General features: G+C 40.3%; 1 protein-coding gene and 1 long non-coding RNA gene across 9 annotated transcripts in view; one reads left to right on the plus strand and one right to left on the minus strand.

The window, feature by feature from the left end:
- Nucleotides 1-18,757, minus strand: part of Trs31 (trafficking protein particle complex subunit 31) — a 76,199-nt gene that overhangs the window by 16,041 nt on the left and 41,401 nt on the right. Inside the window, exons 1-2 of one of the 3 annotated variants that reach the window (XM_086985937.1) lie at nucleotides 18,080-18,097; nucleotides 5,426-6,347 (exon numbers count right to left, since the gene is read on the minus strand). The gene's annotated coding sequence lies outside the window, so the exon portion shown is untranslated. Of the gene's footprint in view, nucleotides 1-5,425; nucleotides 6,348-16,078; nucleotides 16,557-18,079; nucleotides 18,098-18,757 lie in introns of those variants that run through there. The other 2 variants (XM_086985934.1, XM_086985938.1) reach the window with 2 other exon arrangements.
- LOC147756061 (uncharacterized) lies at nucleotides 6,344-14,908 on the plus strand. Of its 6 annotated transcripts, none has more exons than XR_015325573.1 (3): nucleotides 6,344-7,333; nucleotides 13,489-13,564; nucleotides 14,770-14,908. It is a non-coding gene; the product is annotated as an uncharacterized LOC147756061 (long non-coding RNA). The 6 variants fall into 6 exon arrangements; XR_015325571.1 differs by lacking the exon at nucleotides 14,770-14,908 and adding an exon at nucleotides 7,412-7,507 and having other exon boundaries at nucleotides 13,489-13,581; XR_015325572.1 differs by lacking the exon at nucleotides 6,344-7,333 and adding an exon at nucleotides 7,527-9,726.

Raw genomic sequence — 18,757 nt, forward strand, 5'->3', positions numbered from 1 at the left:
TATATCTAAATAATTAATGCGAAAAGAAATGCATTATTCGAAAGCTCTGAAGTGCCAGCGTCTTACGAATAATGAAAAGATAGATATCGAAATGATGGCTAGTTAAGATCTCTTTGAAATGGCTAAACGTTAAAAGACCTTATAATAGTTTTCTCTTATCAACTTACTTGTTTTGCGTTGCTACAATGGCTGGCTAAAGTGCGCCGAGTACAAAGTGAGATAGTGTCTACTATCGTCATAAGGGAAGTCAAGCTTCTTTCTCTAATACTAATAACCATCATCATACCACCTGGCTTATAACCTCGAAATGAAAATGTTTCGTAGCTCTATTGTATGTATAGTAAATGCACGACTTGCATTTGCACATGTAAATGTATGATGATATTGCCAACTGTGCTTCCAATACCGTTCTTATGAATCGGCTTTTTTTACGGACCCGTGCCTGTCTTGGGTTAATCGGTTTAGTTAATTTAATTTGCTGATATTACATACAGCTTAATATTAGGTTTAATATATAACCAATCCGTTACATATCCCGTTGCAGATGTCCCGCTTACCTAAGCTGGGCAGATACTTTATCAGCCTCTTCTAATATGAATGAATTTAATGAAAAGTTGACACCTGGCCTTTTCAATTACCATTAACTAAAAATTCGTTTAAAAAGCCACTCAAAAAGCTCATTGTCCGGAATTGATATAATTAATCGGATCTTTCCTCCTTTTATGCGGAAATATCCATTTTAGATATAAAGTCGTATACGGCGTTTTTATTCAATTCGTCGAAATCTATCGATTAATAGCTAATTAAATAATTGTTAAGTTAAACCTTTGTACGGCATTAGTGGCCCGAGAAATTTAGATATAGGAACATATATTGCATATTAGCTCATGCAGAACTTTTAAGTGCTACCGACAAATCCCTTCCGCCATCATAGACTTCGATCTGTAAGGCGGCGACAAGCGAATCCGATAGATTGTGAAATAAGTAATATTTGAAGCACCTGGGCTAGAATGATCATTTCTAATACGCACTAAGGGCACTTGTTTTTATTTTGTCCCAGTTTCTGGATGCCATGTACCCACTATTCTTATCCCCAAGCCCAATTTATGAAACAAATTCACTTGGGCTTTTCGATGTAAATTATTTGTCGACTATGCTTGCGCACTGGTCGTGCGTAAAAGTTTATAATTGCGCGTACTTAGCTTGGAGTGGATGCTTGATTGCTTAATCCAGGTAGTAATTGAAGTATAGCGATGAGCCTTGGCGTTGTCATCGAGCAATTAGACCGGGTACTTACAATTGACGAACCAATGATCCATGAGCCTTTTAGGGAACTAAAGATTCTTCATTCATGTTTACGGCTAGTGATCGAATTATGGCAACCGTATGCTTAAAACGAGCTTTTTGCTGATTAAAGTTCCATAAATTGCCCGTGAAATGCATCAGATGGATTTCCAGATGACCTGAAATCAGTTTAACATGAATTTTTTGGTCGCCATAGCCCGTAGACTTCGGACTCTGCTTTTATAGAAGGCCTCCCCGATTGCGACAGTATCTCCTTGTACTCTGGTTCCCGACATCTGGTTACTTTCTTGCTGATCTCCAATGCTTTAATCCCCATTCTTAAAACGTTTACACCATTCACGTACTATATTCTCGCTCAAGACTTCCTTACCTAATGTCCTAACCAATCTTCGACTAATTTCCGCAGCTGCTAAGTTCATAAGTTTTCCTGTCTCTAAGTCTGCTGCTTGTTACAGTCCCACAAAAGACATTCATCCCACCATCGTGTCAAATAAGCGAAACAGTTACCACATTAGTTTTTGGCCCTTTTCGTGCCAAAAAATATTCATTTCAGATATAGGAAAATATATTACATTTTTATGCAGCTCGTCGAGATATATGCACTGCCAAGGAAAACCATCAAAAAAGCAGCACTTCCCTCGAAGAAGAATGGTTTCGTTGTTTCGATCTTTATCATGCAAGACCGCTTTATAGTGAATATTTTAACAAAAAAAGTTGTTACAAAAAATGTTCATCATGTTGCAGCACTCCAATTGGCATACATTAAAAATTTGTTAAAAAAATTATTTGAAACAAGATTTTATCCCATTGCTAGAAAAAGAAGATACGCCACATGTGGTCTCGCTACCTTTATGCGAAAGTGCTCGTTTTAGATAAAAAGGCATGTGTAACATTTTTACGCAGTTTGTCCAGATTTATCGAAATATTCCTCCTGCATATAGCACTACGTCTAATTTTCACACTTCAGGCGGCAATTTTGACAAAAATATTTGATCTAGGTACAGACACATGTTTTGATTTATATCGGCGAGCGCTTTCGATTAGCGCGAAGAAATATTGGCCTTAATCTAGATCTCTATGTAAACATTGAACTATCATTTTTTGAGCAGAAAATTATACTTTAAAAGCTCGTCACAGCGTAGTTTACATGAGCTTTTACGGCTCCCGCAAAGAGATGTAAAGCAGATTTCAAACGATAGGGAACTCAAAGTGAGGCCATTTCAAAAACGGATTCAGTAATCGAACGGGCATCACTAAAAGAAACTTTTATTAGCGCAAATCTACACGTTTACATTGAATCTTATTATAATTCAGTTGAAATTTTGCAGCTTCAATGATTTTATCCCGTTACAGCTACCCGGCTTCACGTGACTCATTCTCCAACTGGAATATTTTTACAAGCCTGTTGCTTTGCCGTTACAAACAAACGTCCGATCCTAGAATCCTGTCATCTGATTATAATTCTCCGGTTAGATTGATTTTTCTTTTACCTAGTGAAACTTTCATTTGGGGGATCAGTGACCTCGCAATTTACTACAGCTATCCTGTTTGAGCAAGTATTAGTTACCCTGCTGCCACTTCCCCGTTAGAGTGTCTTGGTAGCCACCTTTTTACTCAATTGCAATTAATTCGTTGGTACAGTGTATATGTGCGATTGCTTAAAAAGTAAGTGAGTGAGCTACCAGTTCCTCCCACTCGGATAAAAGTGTTCATCAAACCATTACTATAGCGAGATGGTTTAGACTTCATAAATGAATCAAGGTAGTATGATGCCCTTTGATGAAAAAAAACTGCTTCCTGGAAGAACATTTGTACACTTGAAATTAGGCGAAAGATGATTCATACTTAGTTGGTTGTGAACCATCCGGACAAACGATAATTTACCACCACGTAGTAAAAAATTAAAAATCGGGGACCTTCCGAAAATACAAATTTGCGCCTAGTTTGCTGAGCTTGAAAGGTAAAGGACTTAATAATATAAGCTTTTTCATATTCTCGATTTTGTCGAATAACTAGCAGACAACGACTTCGTCTAAACTCACCGAGGAAACTTCACTGACAAAAGTATTCGTCTAGTCGGCTTCATTTTACGAGCAGCTTTATCTCAAGGTTTCTCAAGATGAAGACCTATCAAAGCCGGGTAGCTAGCGACTATTATGCTTTCTGCTGAATAAATGGCCCATGCGATTTTTCTAAAATTCAACTTAAGCAAACTGTAGCTAAGCTAAAACCGTCGTGTGTCCGTGTTGAAATTGTAATTTTTTCATAATTTTTGTTGGAAATTTTCCCTAACAGGTTTATTATCGCATTAATTGATACCTTTTGCCCAGGTCACACTCTGCCACATTGTTTGAATAATAACTAAAACCTCAGCAAACAACCATATAACTGCGTAAGAAATGATTCCTTTAGGGTGTCTGACTTAGGCTTTTAGACATTTATTAAACGTCTGCATCGCATGAACCGGTAGACTGTATAATAACGGTATGTTTCGATATTCGCTAGCTATTATATAACCATTAATACCATTTAACATGGCAATAGAAACTTTGGGCTGTTATTTATAATGCACCGTTTGCACTTAGCTACAGCCTATTAATTAGGTAGTATGAAAAAACAACATTTGTAACGTTATTTTTCGCTTCTATTTTTTTTTGTAATGTAACAATATTTTGCGAGGCGTATTATCCAAGATAATTATATACAAATGTGAGCTATAATACATAGCCATCAATAATAAGTTTGCTCTGAACAGATTACATTTGATTAAGGCTGCTACGCACGAAACCTTTGACTTGGGGAAGTCATTTCATTTTCTTGCGTAAACAGCGGTACTACCGTTGTCGCTCATCCCAAACTATAAGGGCCGTTAGTTTAATAGTTCATTTTACCTGTCTTTATGTTTCGAGTTTTCACGTCCGTTAGGCATTTAATCAAACGGCTTCCAGCACTAAACGAAGTGTGTCTCTGCTCGGGCGCGAGTCCAGGCTACAACGTGTCCCTAAGGTTAGCAACCTACTAAGCTATCACGGGAACCTACTTCTAGTCTTGTTCTATCGAAGCATCGAGTATATAAAAAATTTCTTTTGTAAATATCACAGTTGACTTTGTTCACGTATCATCTCTTTACAACTATATTTTCCTCAAGATTTCGTGTACATCTCAACTAGCACGGGTGGCTGTGTCAATCCTGAAGTTTTGTCTGTATCGTATTTTCGTACAGCTTTCGTGCGGGTAAAGGTGGCTGAAATGAGCATACCTTCCTTCAGATAGGAAAGCGCTGATTTTCTGTCCGACGAATGATGCTTGAATATCTCAGGCGGACCAGCTGTAGCCCCGCTCCAGCACGCAGGTAAGCTTTTTCCTGCTATTATCAGGACTTAAAGGAAAATATCAGTATACATGTGTGCGACGTCCAGGTCGCTTATTGAGAAGGTTGCAAAAAACACTAGCAAAGAGTCACTATTGGACTATCTTTCGCTGCACAATTTAATAAGAGGAACTAACAACATTCTTAGGTTTTTTTTTGCGGATTGAACGTGATGTATTTTTCAAGTATCCTAAAATGGATTAAAAGTATAAACTTTTAATTTGTTTCATACGTGCGAGTCTGAATTACCATATACTGCTCGACATAACTGCTAGCGCTCTCTAGCTAGAAGCAACTTATAATACAGAAAAATAATTATTAGAGTACAACTAAAGCTGTAATTAAAAATAAAATTGAGCATTACAAAGCCGGGTCGGCTCGATTCCATCATTTTGTTTCCCCGTTCCATCATTTTGTTGTGTTTGTTTCCCCGTGTACACAACTAGCATCTCTATCTTTTTTTTTTCCGTTTTTCTCGCATCACACTCCCTACAGTCGTTAAGCGGAATTAGATTTTAGAAATCTGCCCGAAAAAAAACTGTGCGCCAATTTCTCTCCAGACACACTTTCTGGTGTACAGATTATTTTTTTGCTAAAATATGTTGATATAGTGCATTGTATTAGCGAAGGAAGATTTTAACTAAATTCTAGCAGGTCAAAAGTTTCCGTGAAGCCAGAACTTAACAAATCCGAAACAACTAACAGTTGGTAGTCTTTGAGATCGGGCATTACACAAATTTGAACACTTACCTAGCAACCTTTGCGTTCTTCTATCTCACACAATCAACCAATATAAGCACGTTCTTATCATTTGATTTACTGCCCAAAGCTTTTGTGCACAGAAGTGATCACTGGCCGCATGTGCAAACTCGTGAATTTTCAACGTCTATTGACCCTAATCTAATAATAACACTTTTAACATCAACTGCACCTGTAATTAGCTCTAAGCTAATGTTGCTAAGGGTAGCAAATATAAATACCAACAATACAATACTTTAATTTGTTCACTCGTCATCGGTCTTTATTGTCTGGTTTATTTTTGGGGCTAGATCTTTGGCTTTTTCTCTGTCCGTCCTTCTCATCGACGCTCAAATGACGAGTCAGTCCCAAATTATGTTTTTTGTTGGCATCGTCGCTTACACATACAAATATCTCAACGCCCGACGCTGCGGTTTCTCCGAAGATTCGTTCATAGCTAAGGTTTGGTTTGTTGCTCTGTGTGAAAACGCGATAAGCATAGGCTTGCATCGCCGTTGGATCGTTTACGGCCGGTTGTTTTTCGTGTGTATGAAGTGCGTTCCTGCAGGTCCTGTTGACTAGCACGCATGTCTGCCGCACGTTGATGTGTTAGAGATAAATTCGAAGTAAATATGTTAATTTGCTGGTGGCAGCAAACAAAATCGCAGTGAAAGTGAGGAGAAACAAGTACAAGAGGCAATTGCACGAGTCAACAGCTTGTATCGGCTTGTAATCGTGGCTCCGTAAGCGAACGTGGGACGGACGCTTGTTCGCTAAGTTTAATTATGTACTTCAGATGCGTATCTTGTTAAATTAGCGAACAGTCACGGGTTCGAAGACGTCTGGCGCGTCCGGACAGTGTGAATGCGCTTGTTTTTCGCGCTAGACAGGCCTTGTTGTCCTAGTAGATTTTTTGGAACCAATAATAGATCATCTGAAACAGTGAAGACTAGAGTAGTAATGGTAACAATAATAATCAAGAATAATGATCGTAGGTACACCGACGTCTGCGGCGTTGTGCCTATTTTCAATGCAGCATGACGCAACACAACAGTAGCTGCGCTACGCGAGGCATCAGCGTTGTGAAGATGTCTAATCCATAGTTGTCTCGTTGGCAACATTTCTGTACCGCGAAATAGCACTCTATATTTTTTACGTAACACCTTTTATAGAATAAAAACAAGACAAAAACATCAGAGGTACAGCGCTACTAACGGGGACAATTCGAATACTGGCATACTGCACCGCACGTACACCGGGTTTTTGATATTTGAATATTTTATCTGTGTTTCCCTTTATGTGGCTAGTGATGTTATAACATAATTTGAGCTTTTCTCCAATATTACCACGTACCGTCGACAAATAAAAGCGGCCTATAATAAATGACCGCCGTACGCTAATAATACAACAATTACCTAATTATGAATTTATTTAATGCTGTCCAATCATATGAAAAACTATTCGTCTATTTGTCCAGTGTTTGTATAGTATCGATGCGCTAGCTCTGCGTGAGCCTTCGCCGTACTGCATCACGACTATGCCACTGATAACAATCCTCGATGTAGCCCCATCGGGCCAAGTTAAGGACGGCATTGCATAACACAGTCGGTCGTGCCAATAGGCGTTCTCAATATACTTTTTTAGCGGGCTGGACCACTTAATGTGCGGAACAGAGTGTGCTGAAGTCCGATCGAAGTACACCCGCTTGATAGAATTGCGCAGGAAAGGGAAGTGAGAGGCATATTATGAATGGCTAACGTCATTCTGCCATAACCAAAAGGTCGTAGCCAAAGGAAACTAAAACAAACAGCAGAATCCTAGCTGCTAACTACCTGATTCGTATTCGAAAACAGGAAAATTCACTTGTCCTTCGGGTCCTTTTCAGTGCAAGACATTTACTTTGGCAGCAACAGCCTTTTTGTGAGTAGATACTGTTGACGTCATATTAAGTTGATGTGATTATTATTGATTTAATAGTCCTCCATTTTACTTCGCCAGATCAGAGCTCAACCGGAACGAACGTAATTGAGGCGGACTAATTGCTTTTGGTAAATTGCATGTGTTTTGGGCATCAGCTGGAAGTCCAGGGCAACGGTGAGGAATCAAGAGTTTATTTTAGCATTTGTAGGCGTATGAAACATGTCTCATAATAACCAAAGTAACGTAAATAGTCACACTTTAGTCAAGACTAAGCTTTGGAGATACGCTTGCTACATTCGCGGCAAGTAGAGCAGAGGGAATGAAAACGGTTTTGCAAAAAGACACAGGATAACAGGCAAAGTGGGTGCAGCAAAATACCCACTATACCAGGATAGAACATCTGGCGAACACGTCTTGTATGATATGCTTTGAATAGATAGAATGGATTTATCCCGCGTAAATCAGCAGCTATGGTAAAGCACACGCATCATTATGATAGCAATACTACACGAGACAATTCCAGTTTTTTTTTTCAATACTAATAGTTTGCGTATGTTTTTTTCTTGGTAGCGAGATATTTTGGGAAAATACTTATAGCTTTGTTTTTGCATCTTATTACGTGGAAATTGGACCGTGATCTGTCACACGTGTTTAAGGAAGCCTTTTTATGATTTGACGAGAATCAGTTCATACGTTTAGGCATACGTAAACAAAATCGACCAGCTAACGCCGCTCAGATCGCTTAATCGTGCTATTTTATTATTATTATATTATATAACCATTATAGGTTAATGTCTGGTAAAAACGTTCTTTCTGCTAAGTGATTCCTACGCTTAGCCGGACGCCCAAATGTGTCCAAAACAATCCATACTAAGTCAACGTTATTTATTTGCTTAGTCACACTTATCGTGTGGCACATGCCGTTGGCGGGACTTGAACCAGCCTAAATCAACCATTTACTAATCATGGACCTTAAGGGAAGAATTGAGGTTCAGTCGGTGATTATCTCGGCAGAAACGATTCCACGCGTCGAGGTTGAGTTTCACGCTCGACCCTTAACGGTGCCAAGCATACTTAGGCTGCATTGCTCAAACCCTCTTGAAAAAGAAAGCACTATAATACGTCAAAGAAAAAAACAAAGAAGAGTTTTACCGGACTACAAAAAATGGCCCGCTTCATATAAATGAGTCAGAGAAAATAAGGCAGCTATCTGCTCCTATTCGTTCACTATTACTTTTGAGTGACAGGCGTTACGCGATCTTATTCCACGAGGTTCCACAGATTATTAAGGGTCAGCGGCGCTTATTCGTCATTTTTTTTGTAGCGAGATAAAGAAGGACACGTCTTGTGATAATTAATTATTGGCTGTTACTATCTAATCATCGTGACGACTAACGGCGGTCAAGCGCGGGTATGAGATGGACTCAAACAAGGAGACCAAAAACCTGTTCGTTTATTGTTCGTTACTGTGCACCTGTTGCGCCTCGAGTGGCATAAAAAGCCAACTTTTACAATCGACGAATTGAGTGTTGACAGTCACAGACTCCACAACGATGTCAACTTCATCTTTATGCTAGTTGATGTCGACGCAGTCGATCTCGGCCGGCGCACGATGTGGGGCCCACCTGACGTTTATTGCTAGATTGAACTTTTATCCAGATTCCGTTACTTTTTACGTTCCATGACGTACAGATGGCCGGCGAATAAAAAACGCTACCAAATATCAGCCACTTTTCCAGCTGATCAGTGGACAATAAAAATTCGTTTATTTTACTCGCGAAGCTCTACCGCAAGGCTTCTCTATCTTCCGTTCCCGCCGTGACGATTTCCTACGCGAATTGTTCAACCATTACCAAGTGGTACAAGTCCGATATATTGACAGTTGGTTAGCCAGATCGATGTCAGCGAGTCTTGAACGGGTGAGTCTAGTAAACGGTGTTCGGTGTCGTCGCAGTTGCTTCAAGCTAGCTATCGAGCACCACAGATTCATCGGCCATTGCTGCTATTACAACCAACGATAGCGTGATTGAGCCGACCAGCAGCTGGTAAACTGTCGAAGATATAATCTAGTAAAACACTTATTGAAGAAGAAAATAGAGCATTCCTTTCCGAAAGGTGCATGTTAGCCGTAAACCGAAGAGCGAATTGTATACGAATTGGTGCCCCGCCTGCCCCTCCTTGCTATCCGGGCGTTCAATGCACCGACCTACTCGTAAAGACCCTACGCATCTGACATGATGGCGCTTCGTGGCGTGATTAAGTGACGAACAATCGATGGCCCATACGATAGAAAAACGAAGGCAAAAAGGAATAAGCCTCGACAAAAATTAGATGATGAACAACAGCGCAAATGAGCAACAGGAGAACAATTGGAAAAAACGGGAGATTATTAGGTCAGGGGACCAATTTTTTTTCCGTTGGTGCGTGTTTGTTAAGCCCCCGCTTGTAGCAGGCTGGTGTTTAATGAGAGCGAGAGAAAGAGATTTTAATTAGAATAGCTAAATGAAAGTTTCACTGAATTCGCCGATCAATGCAGTGAAGAGATGATTAGTATTCTTTATAGTAAGCGTGATCTACTACAGCTAATCGCATTGTTAAGCGGCCATTGGTGCGTACTATTGAGTGAAAGACGAGCGATGACATAATGTCGGATCCATACAATGTAATATAGGATATGCCTTTGCTAAAATTGGCTATCGTCTAAAATTGGCTCAATCTGACGGAAGATTATCGACAAAATGAAATTTTACCGCTTTTTGAGGCATATATTTTGAAAGGAAAAGTAAAAAACGAAGCATTTCCGGTATAATATAATCTCGACGACAACGCATTGTGCGCCAGCCAATATCTATGGCTGATTTTCAGTTTGGCTAACAATAGATATGGAAGGTGATATGCACAATGGCATCAAATTTATCGCCAATGCCCTGAAAGCGAAAGCCGCGTGCTGTTGCGGAGGGGCGGGGGGGCTTTTGGGGAAAGGCCGGCCAATGGCCTTTTTCGTGGACGCTGTTAGAGACAGCGAAGTACGATTTAAGTTAGTGTGCAAACGTATTCGCGGTAGACCTTTATCTTCTTTCATATATGTGTAAGCCTTTCAGCGGCAGTGGGAGAATTGAACAATAATTTAGACATGGCGGCCCCTCTAGACATGCTTTGTCTTGTCGAAGGGGGGCTTTCTTTAGCAGCCAAGGTCACAGCTTCTAGGGACGCCTTGAACGGCGCATCGCCATAACTTCCATGCAAATAAGTGCACAGGCCCGAATTACCACTTGCTATTGTGGCGCCGAGTAAAGCTAATGATTATGTTGTATTTGAGCAAATCGTGACGTCAGCATGTATCGAAATACGAAGGCGTTTTGCCGAGTAGAGGTCTTACGTTTTTAGCTCGAATAAAAGTATAAGCTATGAAATAGAAAATTATTCATTGGCAAATGTGCGCCTTTCAGATTTAGCTATGAACATATAATGGATAATTTCATGAATCATAGTTTAGAAATTGCTGTCGTTCTGCGTTCTGACGAAGACTTCACATGGCCTATGTTTGTATTTGTATGGTTCTTAGGCTAAAAGAGAGGTTGGTTTGCCCAGATTGATTTATGGTACACTAGTCTGTTAGGCGGAGTACGATAGAGCTTCGTGAAGCTGAACGACTTGGGACGTGGCGTTCTTTAGACCATACTCAAGTGTAATCTTCTAGGTGCGGATTAAAAGGAATCCCAATCCAGCTTCGTTCGTGTATCAGCTCCGCGTGCTTATTCTCTCTCGATGTTGTGCTTCGTTTCCCATCTTCCCATCTGTGCGCCGACAGACGTATAGCACATTCTAACATTTCGACTATATGTAATTATTTTCATATTATTATTGAGTTTATAATTACTTTTTACGCTTTTAGCAATCGTTATTTGTAGTCATGAGTGAGAACAGGTGGCAGGTCGCTGTCTCCCTTCGTAACCGTTCATTCATGAATGCCCGAACAGACGAGTTAACTTAATATGGGTTACAAGGTCACTTAGACTTAACATTATTTCATATAATATGTGACTTGCGTTTTTACAGATCTCCCGCACAAGACCTTGCTATTATCTTCCTGTTAATTCATAAACGAACGAGCAGTAGACAGCGGAAATACAGATCTGTGCGCATGTAGCTTCACGGGCAAGCCCTAGTATCACATGCTGCCTAACACATGCAACCTGAAAAGTAAAAACTGAAAGCTTTATAATAATGATGATATATGAGGTAGGAAAACGGGTACAATTTACTTCGCGAGAACTTCCTCATCCGCGCACTTGATTCCGTGATGATCTATTACCTGAGCCACATTTTTTCCAAGCGGGCTAAAAGTTAGTTGGAATAAAAGTAAATTTATGTTCATAGTTTGTAACTAAATGTTACTTACTCACTGGTTTCTATTAGTGCCATTGCACCCGTGTAAATACCAGTTGTTTATATACATAAAACAGCGCAGAAATTTGCTGCGGTTTGACCCTGTTTCGAACGCCGACCATAAAACTACGTGAATTTTGCTTTCGAGAAATCGCTACTTCGGACATAATGCTTAGCATACGTGCAACGAGCTTACGCCAGCCGATACATTAAAGGGCCGCTTAAACGAAAATTGCGACACATAACAATGGGTCGCGCTTACAATACGGAACACGTATAGGTACTTCATTCACGGATACGGTGTGAAGACCACAGCTGATTAAATTGACAGTTTCGGGAATGATGGGGTGCAACTCTCTGTGCATCTAAGTACGCAGATCAATCTATAATACCAGCGATAAGTGGGCTTATTAATGTAATTGCACACTACGCTGGCGAAATATCAGTCGGCTACAATCCCATCACCACCAACAAGGCAGTAAATTCGAGAAAGTTCCAGCTAACGCCTTACTACACAAATGGTACTATATTGCCAGCAGTTTATCATAAAAAATAATAGTGACCTAGCGAGTTAGACGTCGATTGGCTACAAGTAGAAGCTCACGTTTGACGGAGTCAGCCGCAAGGTTAAGCGACAGATAACTGTTAACATTTACGTCACGTTTATATATATATATATACGAATTTTATACTCATATTGCAATCTAGGCGGTCTATTTGGTATCGTTTGCAATCATTTAGCAACAGTCTATGCCAGGTCGTACCTATCTGTGATAATAAGTTAACAACTATGGGAACGCTGGGTGCGTCACATAGAATTTCCTCACTCTCAACAACGTCTCTAGTAACTGTTGCGTAGAATGACTCTACTATCAACAGGTTCCCTGGCGTTCTTCAAACGCGGCTTCAAAACCTTCTCCAGTGTCCAGTTTTGTCATTACGATCGGCTGATTAGCAATGTTCTCTTCATAATGGGTTAAATGTTTGATTCTTCGCTACGTCCGACCGGATCGAACGACAAACCCCAGACAGATCTCGTTTGGTAACTATATCACTTGGCCGAAGATGCTAGTGTTGTTGGGCTTACCCACCCACTCGACAGAAGCTTAGGCAATTTGTCTTTTTTACTCGTCCAACCGCTTTGATCATTCAACGTACTGCGTTCATATCAATGATTTCATGTGTGTATTAAGTAAAATCAATAAGTGGTTTCAGAAAGGATCTACACGCGATTCATATAGGGACCGTTATACGCAGGCAGGCAGGCAGGCAGGCAGGCGCATATGTGACGCTCAATTAAAAGTAGTTTTTCACATGAAAATTAATAATTGTATCTTTATGTTGCAGCGGTATAGGTAATAGCTAATAATAAATTCGATTTGATAATTTCACGTTTAATAAATAATACCGAAGAAGTCCGAAAATAATACCGAAGAAGGGTTGTATTTCGGTGAGTTGACGGCGTACGTTTCCAACAAAAACTAAACACAGTGATCACTCTTAGTATTAAACGTACGTCCCACTTGCTCCAACGTGTATGTTTCTTATAAAAACAACCTATTCCATCAATGATGTTCTAAATGTTCATCGTATACCAGTGCTGATCGTCGAGTATTTGTCCAGTTTTTTTTTTAATCCATTTCATATTTTCTCTCCATCTTGCTTAACTATTTTATTCAATTAAATTTATTACGGGTTGTTCGCGGTGCTTTCTCTGCCATTCTGACTGATACTGTGGCACGCTTTCCTGTTTCGGTCCGTTTCAGGTCATGACAGTTTCACGATGTTAAAAAAACTTCCGCGCACATCTCGAATCGCCTCGCCTCAGACAAATAAACGAGGGTAGTTTTTACCTCTTATTTCAAATCGTATTTCCTTGTTTATTTGGCAATAGCGATAGCCGACTGGGAGTAAACACCGGTACAAATTCTATTCTATCGACTGTTGCGGATACTACGAGTGATGCCCATCTGGAATAAGCAGCTGGCCCCTTATGACGTTGTTTTTTTTCACAATGTTTATGTTGGGTTTACGTTCCACGATCATACAGGCCTATACCCTCCCACAAGGGTTCGCAGCCGTACGAAGCTGCTATCGACCCACTTGAGTTGACAGGCGATAAGGGTCCTGTCGTTGAGATCGCTGATGCTTTCTTGAAATCGTGTGCATGCGCTGTGTGTCTTTGTGTGCGTTTATTTTGTATGTTCAGTAAACTTACTATATTTTCATCCTTTAAAAGGCTTAGAGTATTTTTTCAATAACCACAGTATTACAGTGTCGATCAATACGGCAGTCGTAAGCCGGTATCAACAATCCAGGAAACCTACGAATCGAACCTCGAAAAAAAAATTGGTATCCGGTCAACATCTATTTACTTCTATTTGATCGCGTTTGGTTAAAATAATAATAATAATAGTACCAACAAAAAAAAATCATGACAGAGACGTTAACGAAACGGTGAAGGCCCCTAAATAGGTACTTACTGGGAAAGTCTCCTGATACTTTAAGAGTCTCCACGTTACTTTTTTCTTAATTCCTATTTTTGCTACATGTTACTCTCCTGCTACCTTAACAGATTGAAAATAACGACTTTTGGACTTTTTAAAACTGTTAAAAGACGTCCTCCCCATCCCGTATAAATTTAAAGGAAAACAAAGAGCAGTAACTTAAAAACGAAAGGGTCCTTGGGCATTCATTTTATCCGCATGTTCTCTTTCAAGTACGAATCCTGATAAATGAAGCAAGCAGTTACTGCATGGTAAACTGCTTGTTGTCTTTTCGAAAATTAAAAGGCTATCTTGTTAAACAACACGTGATCGACTCTCCACCAGTAGAACCAATTGCGGCGGTCAGCCACCACATGGCTGCTTAGCTGGCTTCGTCGTCCAGAGATCTGTTTTGTAAGAGCGAAAATAATGATCGCAAAGCACACAAAGCTTACGTCTTGGGGGTTTTCGTCGTTGGGTCTATCCATGGGCTTGTTTTCGATGCGTTTGTATTACACTTGAACTTATACCGTCACTTGACCTCATCTCCTCATTCGACAGTCATTCATCTTCTGCCTTCTTACCGCCGTCATGCTGAAGATGAAATCAGTGGATGTCTCGCATCGTTAAATGAGCTCGTGCAACTCGAACGGCGCTCGTATACGTCGGGGCGACGGCCCCAGCAACGTAGCGATCTAACTGACGTTGCCGTGGCCAATGCATGACAATGTTGATGCCATGACCAAAGGAAAACTAATGCTGTTGTTACTTAATAGTGATACGTAATGCAATAATAATAACAACATGATTTATCTACAGGTGTAGACAGAGAGTCATTGTGTTCGCTTATAATTTTCGCGATTTCCGCCTCTTCGTTGAACGCTTAATCGTAACGGGCTGCATTACGCCGTCGCTGAACTGCAATAGTGAATAAGATAGCAGCGCACAGGTGTGTACAGTGTGTACAACGGCGAAGGTGTGCTTGCTATAAATGTCTGTAAGATCAAGCTCAATGTAAACTACAATACAAAATTTTGACTAATAGGCGACTAATAGACATGAATAGATAACAAGGTATACGTGATACCTTTATCTAGCTATGGTAAAGTCTGTTTGGTGTTAACTTCTATCACAACTCTCCTATTAAACCCGTCTGTTATATAATACAATGGACAATCTAATTGGCTAGCGCTTATTATTGCCCTATTATGTCACATCCTTTTCTTCGTACATGTATTTTTTCAAATTAATAAATCTGTCATTTACTAAGAGTAATGCAGCCTTATCGTTAGTCTTAACGCTAAGAAGACTCGCAGTGGATAGATTATGTAACCATTATCGACACGGCCAACTTGCAAAGATGATTTCTTCATCGCGTTTTCGGACCATTTACTCTATTGGCCATTGTGCAGTTTATGCATTGTTGTGATTACGTCAAACTCTTCTTGAGTCAAAATAAAGAACGCTAGCATATCTTAGAAAAAAAAATATATTGTGCTTTAGTCAACAGAGATATTTTATGGAAGCAAGCGTACTAACACATGTGGTGTATTCTATTCGTGTCACATGAATTGTAGGTAAGGCCTTTATAGGCCACGATTTGACTTAAATCTCTATTGAAGGGCTTGCATCAGTTTAGATAATAAAATTAAATAACTGTCCGATATACGGCCGTTCACCCCAAGTTATCTGTCAACCTGTAGATGATACAAACAGAATAATAAGAAAATAATTCATTTAGAAAGCTCATTTTCATTTTGGTTTTCTTTTTGCGCCCAACCGGTACCATAAGTTGATGTAGGTAGATATCAATGTTGCGTCGAACGCCTGTCAAGCTATTCACCAGTAAAGCTAGAATATATGTACTTACTTGTGGCTGTAACGCATGCCAAGACGATTTACAAGACGACGCGCGCGAAAAGCATGCGATATCGCGTAACACAAAGCTCCCATACATACGTATCGAAACGGGCATAAGCGACTGTCGTTTGTCAAGAAGTTTTGCCCCATAAAAAGTACGTTGATACTAGCCAATCCGATGTGTTTGGCGTTTTACGAGGAACAAAATCATCGCACCGGCGGCTTTCTATGTTACGTCCCCTTACGGTACGTTCGACTCGCTGCTGTACGCTGCGATCCTTCTCCGTCGTTCACGGTTGATTCTTGTGTCTGAGTTGGTCGCGTCTATGCGAAAAAAACACCATCTACCGGGTGATCGGCAGCGCTCGCCACCGGAGTTATGTCATGCTCGAGCTGTATGACGGAGCTGGCGATGAACCGTTTTAGTGTGAGCCTACACTGTTCAGCGATCCAGTGGTCGAATAGTCCAACCAGTGGAACTGAGCGGCATTTGGCGCTGTGTGGAGCCGCTTTTTTGGCGGGTTGACAAACGCCGCTCGCGGCACGGTCGTGCCTTGCATACGTGCATGACTTTCATTTGCAACGTCTGTATTGAAATGTCGTGCGGCTGAGATGCTGGGGAACTAGATGGGTCATCGGGAACGGGCCTCCGGACCGATGGGTCGGGTAACCGATAGGGGGCACCGAAACGCTCGATTTGGCTTACTTTTTGTTATGATGCGGCACTTTTTGCCCACAGCGCGAGTGTCGTGTTCATCCAGTCCCTTCTAATCCAGGATCTGGGGTATTGGAAGAGCCATAAATCTTCGGACACTGAGGTTCATGCTATTGTACTATGTATGTTGCAATCGTGTTAACAGCAGCGATGGGGCGAACATGGTAACAGCGGCGAGCCGGGTTCATATATAACAATGGAAGTCACTTGATCGATTTAAAATTTACATCTATTTTAATGGCTGTTTTACGCTGTGGTGGTCGTGCTGATTAGTTGCCCTTAATCAATGACTAAGCAGTTAGCCATAGAAGTTGCGACAAAATTTATAGACGAGAATACTGATTGCATGCGGAATTTTTATATTGAACGTAAGTTCATTCAGTCGATCGTTTATTTGTGTGCTATTATAATTAGGGTCCGGACAGGGGCCTTGTGCCGTTCTTTACCTACAACATGGAACCGTAAATCGAGTGGGGTAATAGTTCGGTCGGTTTTAACTAATGTTATTCAGAGACAAATAACTAATTTTTTTCTAAATTCATACGACGCATCATTAAGAAATCGCGGGACACTTTGGACAAATAAAATCATAACATGAAAATTATGATATAGATTGGAACTCAATAAGCTAATTAACTAAGCGAAAACTTCCTACAGTAGAATAGAAAGTAACTTGTGCGTTACTTTTTATGAACAAATATTACTCGTGAGAAACTTTTGGAGTTGCTTGTTGGCCTCGAATCATCTCATTATCTCGGTAGAGTCAGATTTTGCTGGCCGGATAAACGGTGATACCTTTAAGACTACAATTTGCATCGAAACGTCTTTACAGGTAGCTAATCTATGAGGTGTGCATACATACATACAGATTACTAGACGAACGTGTATTTTGTTATCTATGAGCTAAAACGACGGCCTCGTTATTGTAGTACATACATATAATTTTTCTAATGGAAATATATGATTATATAAATTATCGCTCGGTCACTTAGGTAAACTAAGTTACACAAGCGGCACTTGATTGTGGCTTGGGCTAGCAATGAAAAAAAAAGTAGTCAGAATCACTTTTTTTTTTGGTATCTTCAGTTCCGTTGTTCGCTATAGCATGCATATATCCACTGTGCACATGTCCTGCTGTACGTAGCCGGGCAGTTGGATATATCAGTTCTGTTTAGCGCACGTACGTTCGCCCATTAGGGCACCTTGCATCTACACTAAAAATGATTAGTATTAGTCACTGATAAGCCATACTTATCGTAATCTATAGTTGAATACAGTGTAATTCTGTCCACAAACCTTGGGAAACTAGCGTGGTTCTAGAAAAATAAGGCCCTTCTACTGCTTTGCATCATTTCATCATCAGTTTTTTTAATAAGACACAGCGAGGTTGAATAACTTCGACTTTTTCACGCTACTAGGTAAACGATATTTTACCGATTTCTCTTGCGGCCAAAAATCATAGCCAGCACCTGATAAGCTGTGAGAGTGTCTAGTCTTCGCTCCAGGGCCACCACCATTCAGGTAAGTGACGACGCACAGATGTCCTGCACAAATCAAGCAGGTCATTAAGACGTAACGTGCAGACGTTGCAGCACGTGCCCTGTGCAGTCAACTGTCAGATGTTCGTAGCGATTCTGTAGATTTTGGATATCTACTGAATACTTCATAGTAAAAATTGCGTATACAGTTTGACTCCGAATCACGATAGAGCATATTCAACTCCTGCTAATCACGTTCAAGCTCGGCCAATGAGACCGAATGTAAATAAATAGAAAAAATATAGCATAGCCTTTATCCTTAAACGTATGCATAGCTAGATATGCTTAGCGAGAGACACAGTAATAGCATTAAAAACGTTAACAGCAATCAAGGACTAGCCCGCGCAGAGACCCTTTTTTCGAATTGTTTGATTTAGTTTTTTTTTTTTTTGAATAATTTTATATAATTTAATTTTATACTCTCTTTATATTGCAA

This window comes from Varroa destructor, unplaced genomic scaffold, assembly GCF_002443255.2.
Source record: "Varroa destructor unplaced genomic scaffold, Vdes_3.0 BEIS01000004.1, whole genome shotgun sequence".
Taxonomy (NCBI): domain Eukaryota; kingdom Metazoa; phylum Arthropoda; class Arachnida; order Mesostigmata; family Varroidae; genus Varroa; species Varroa destructor.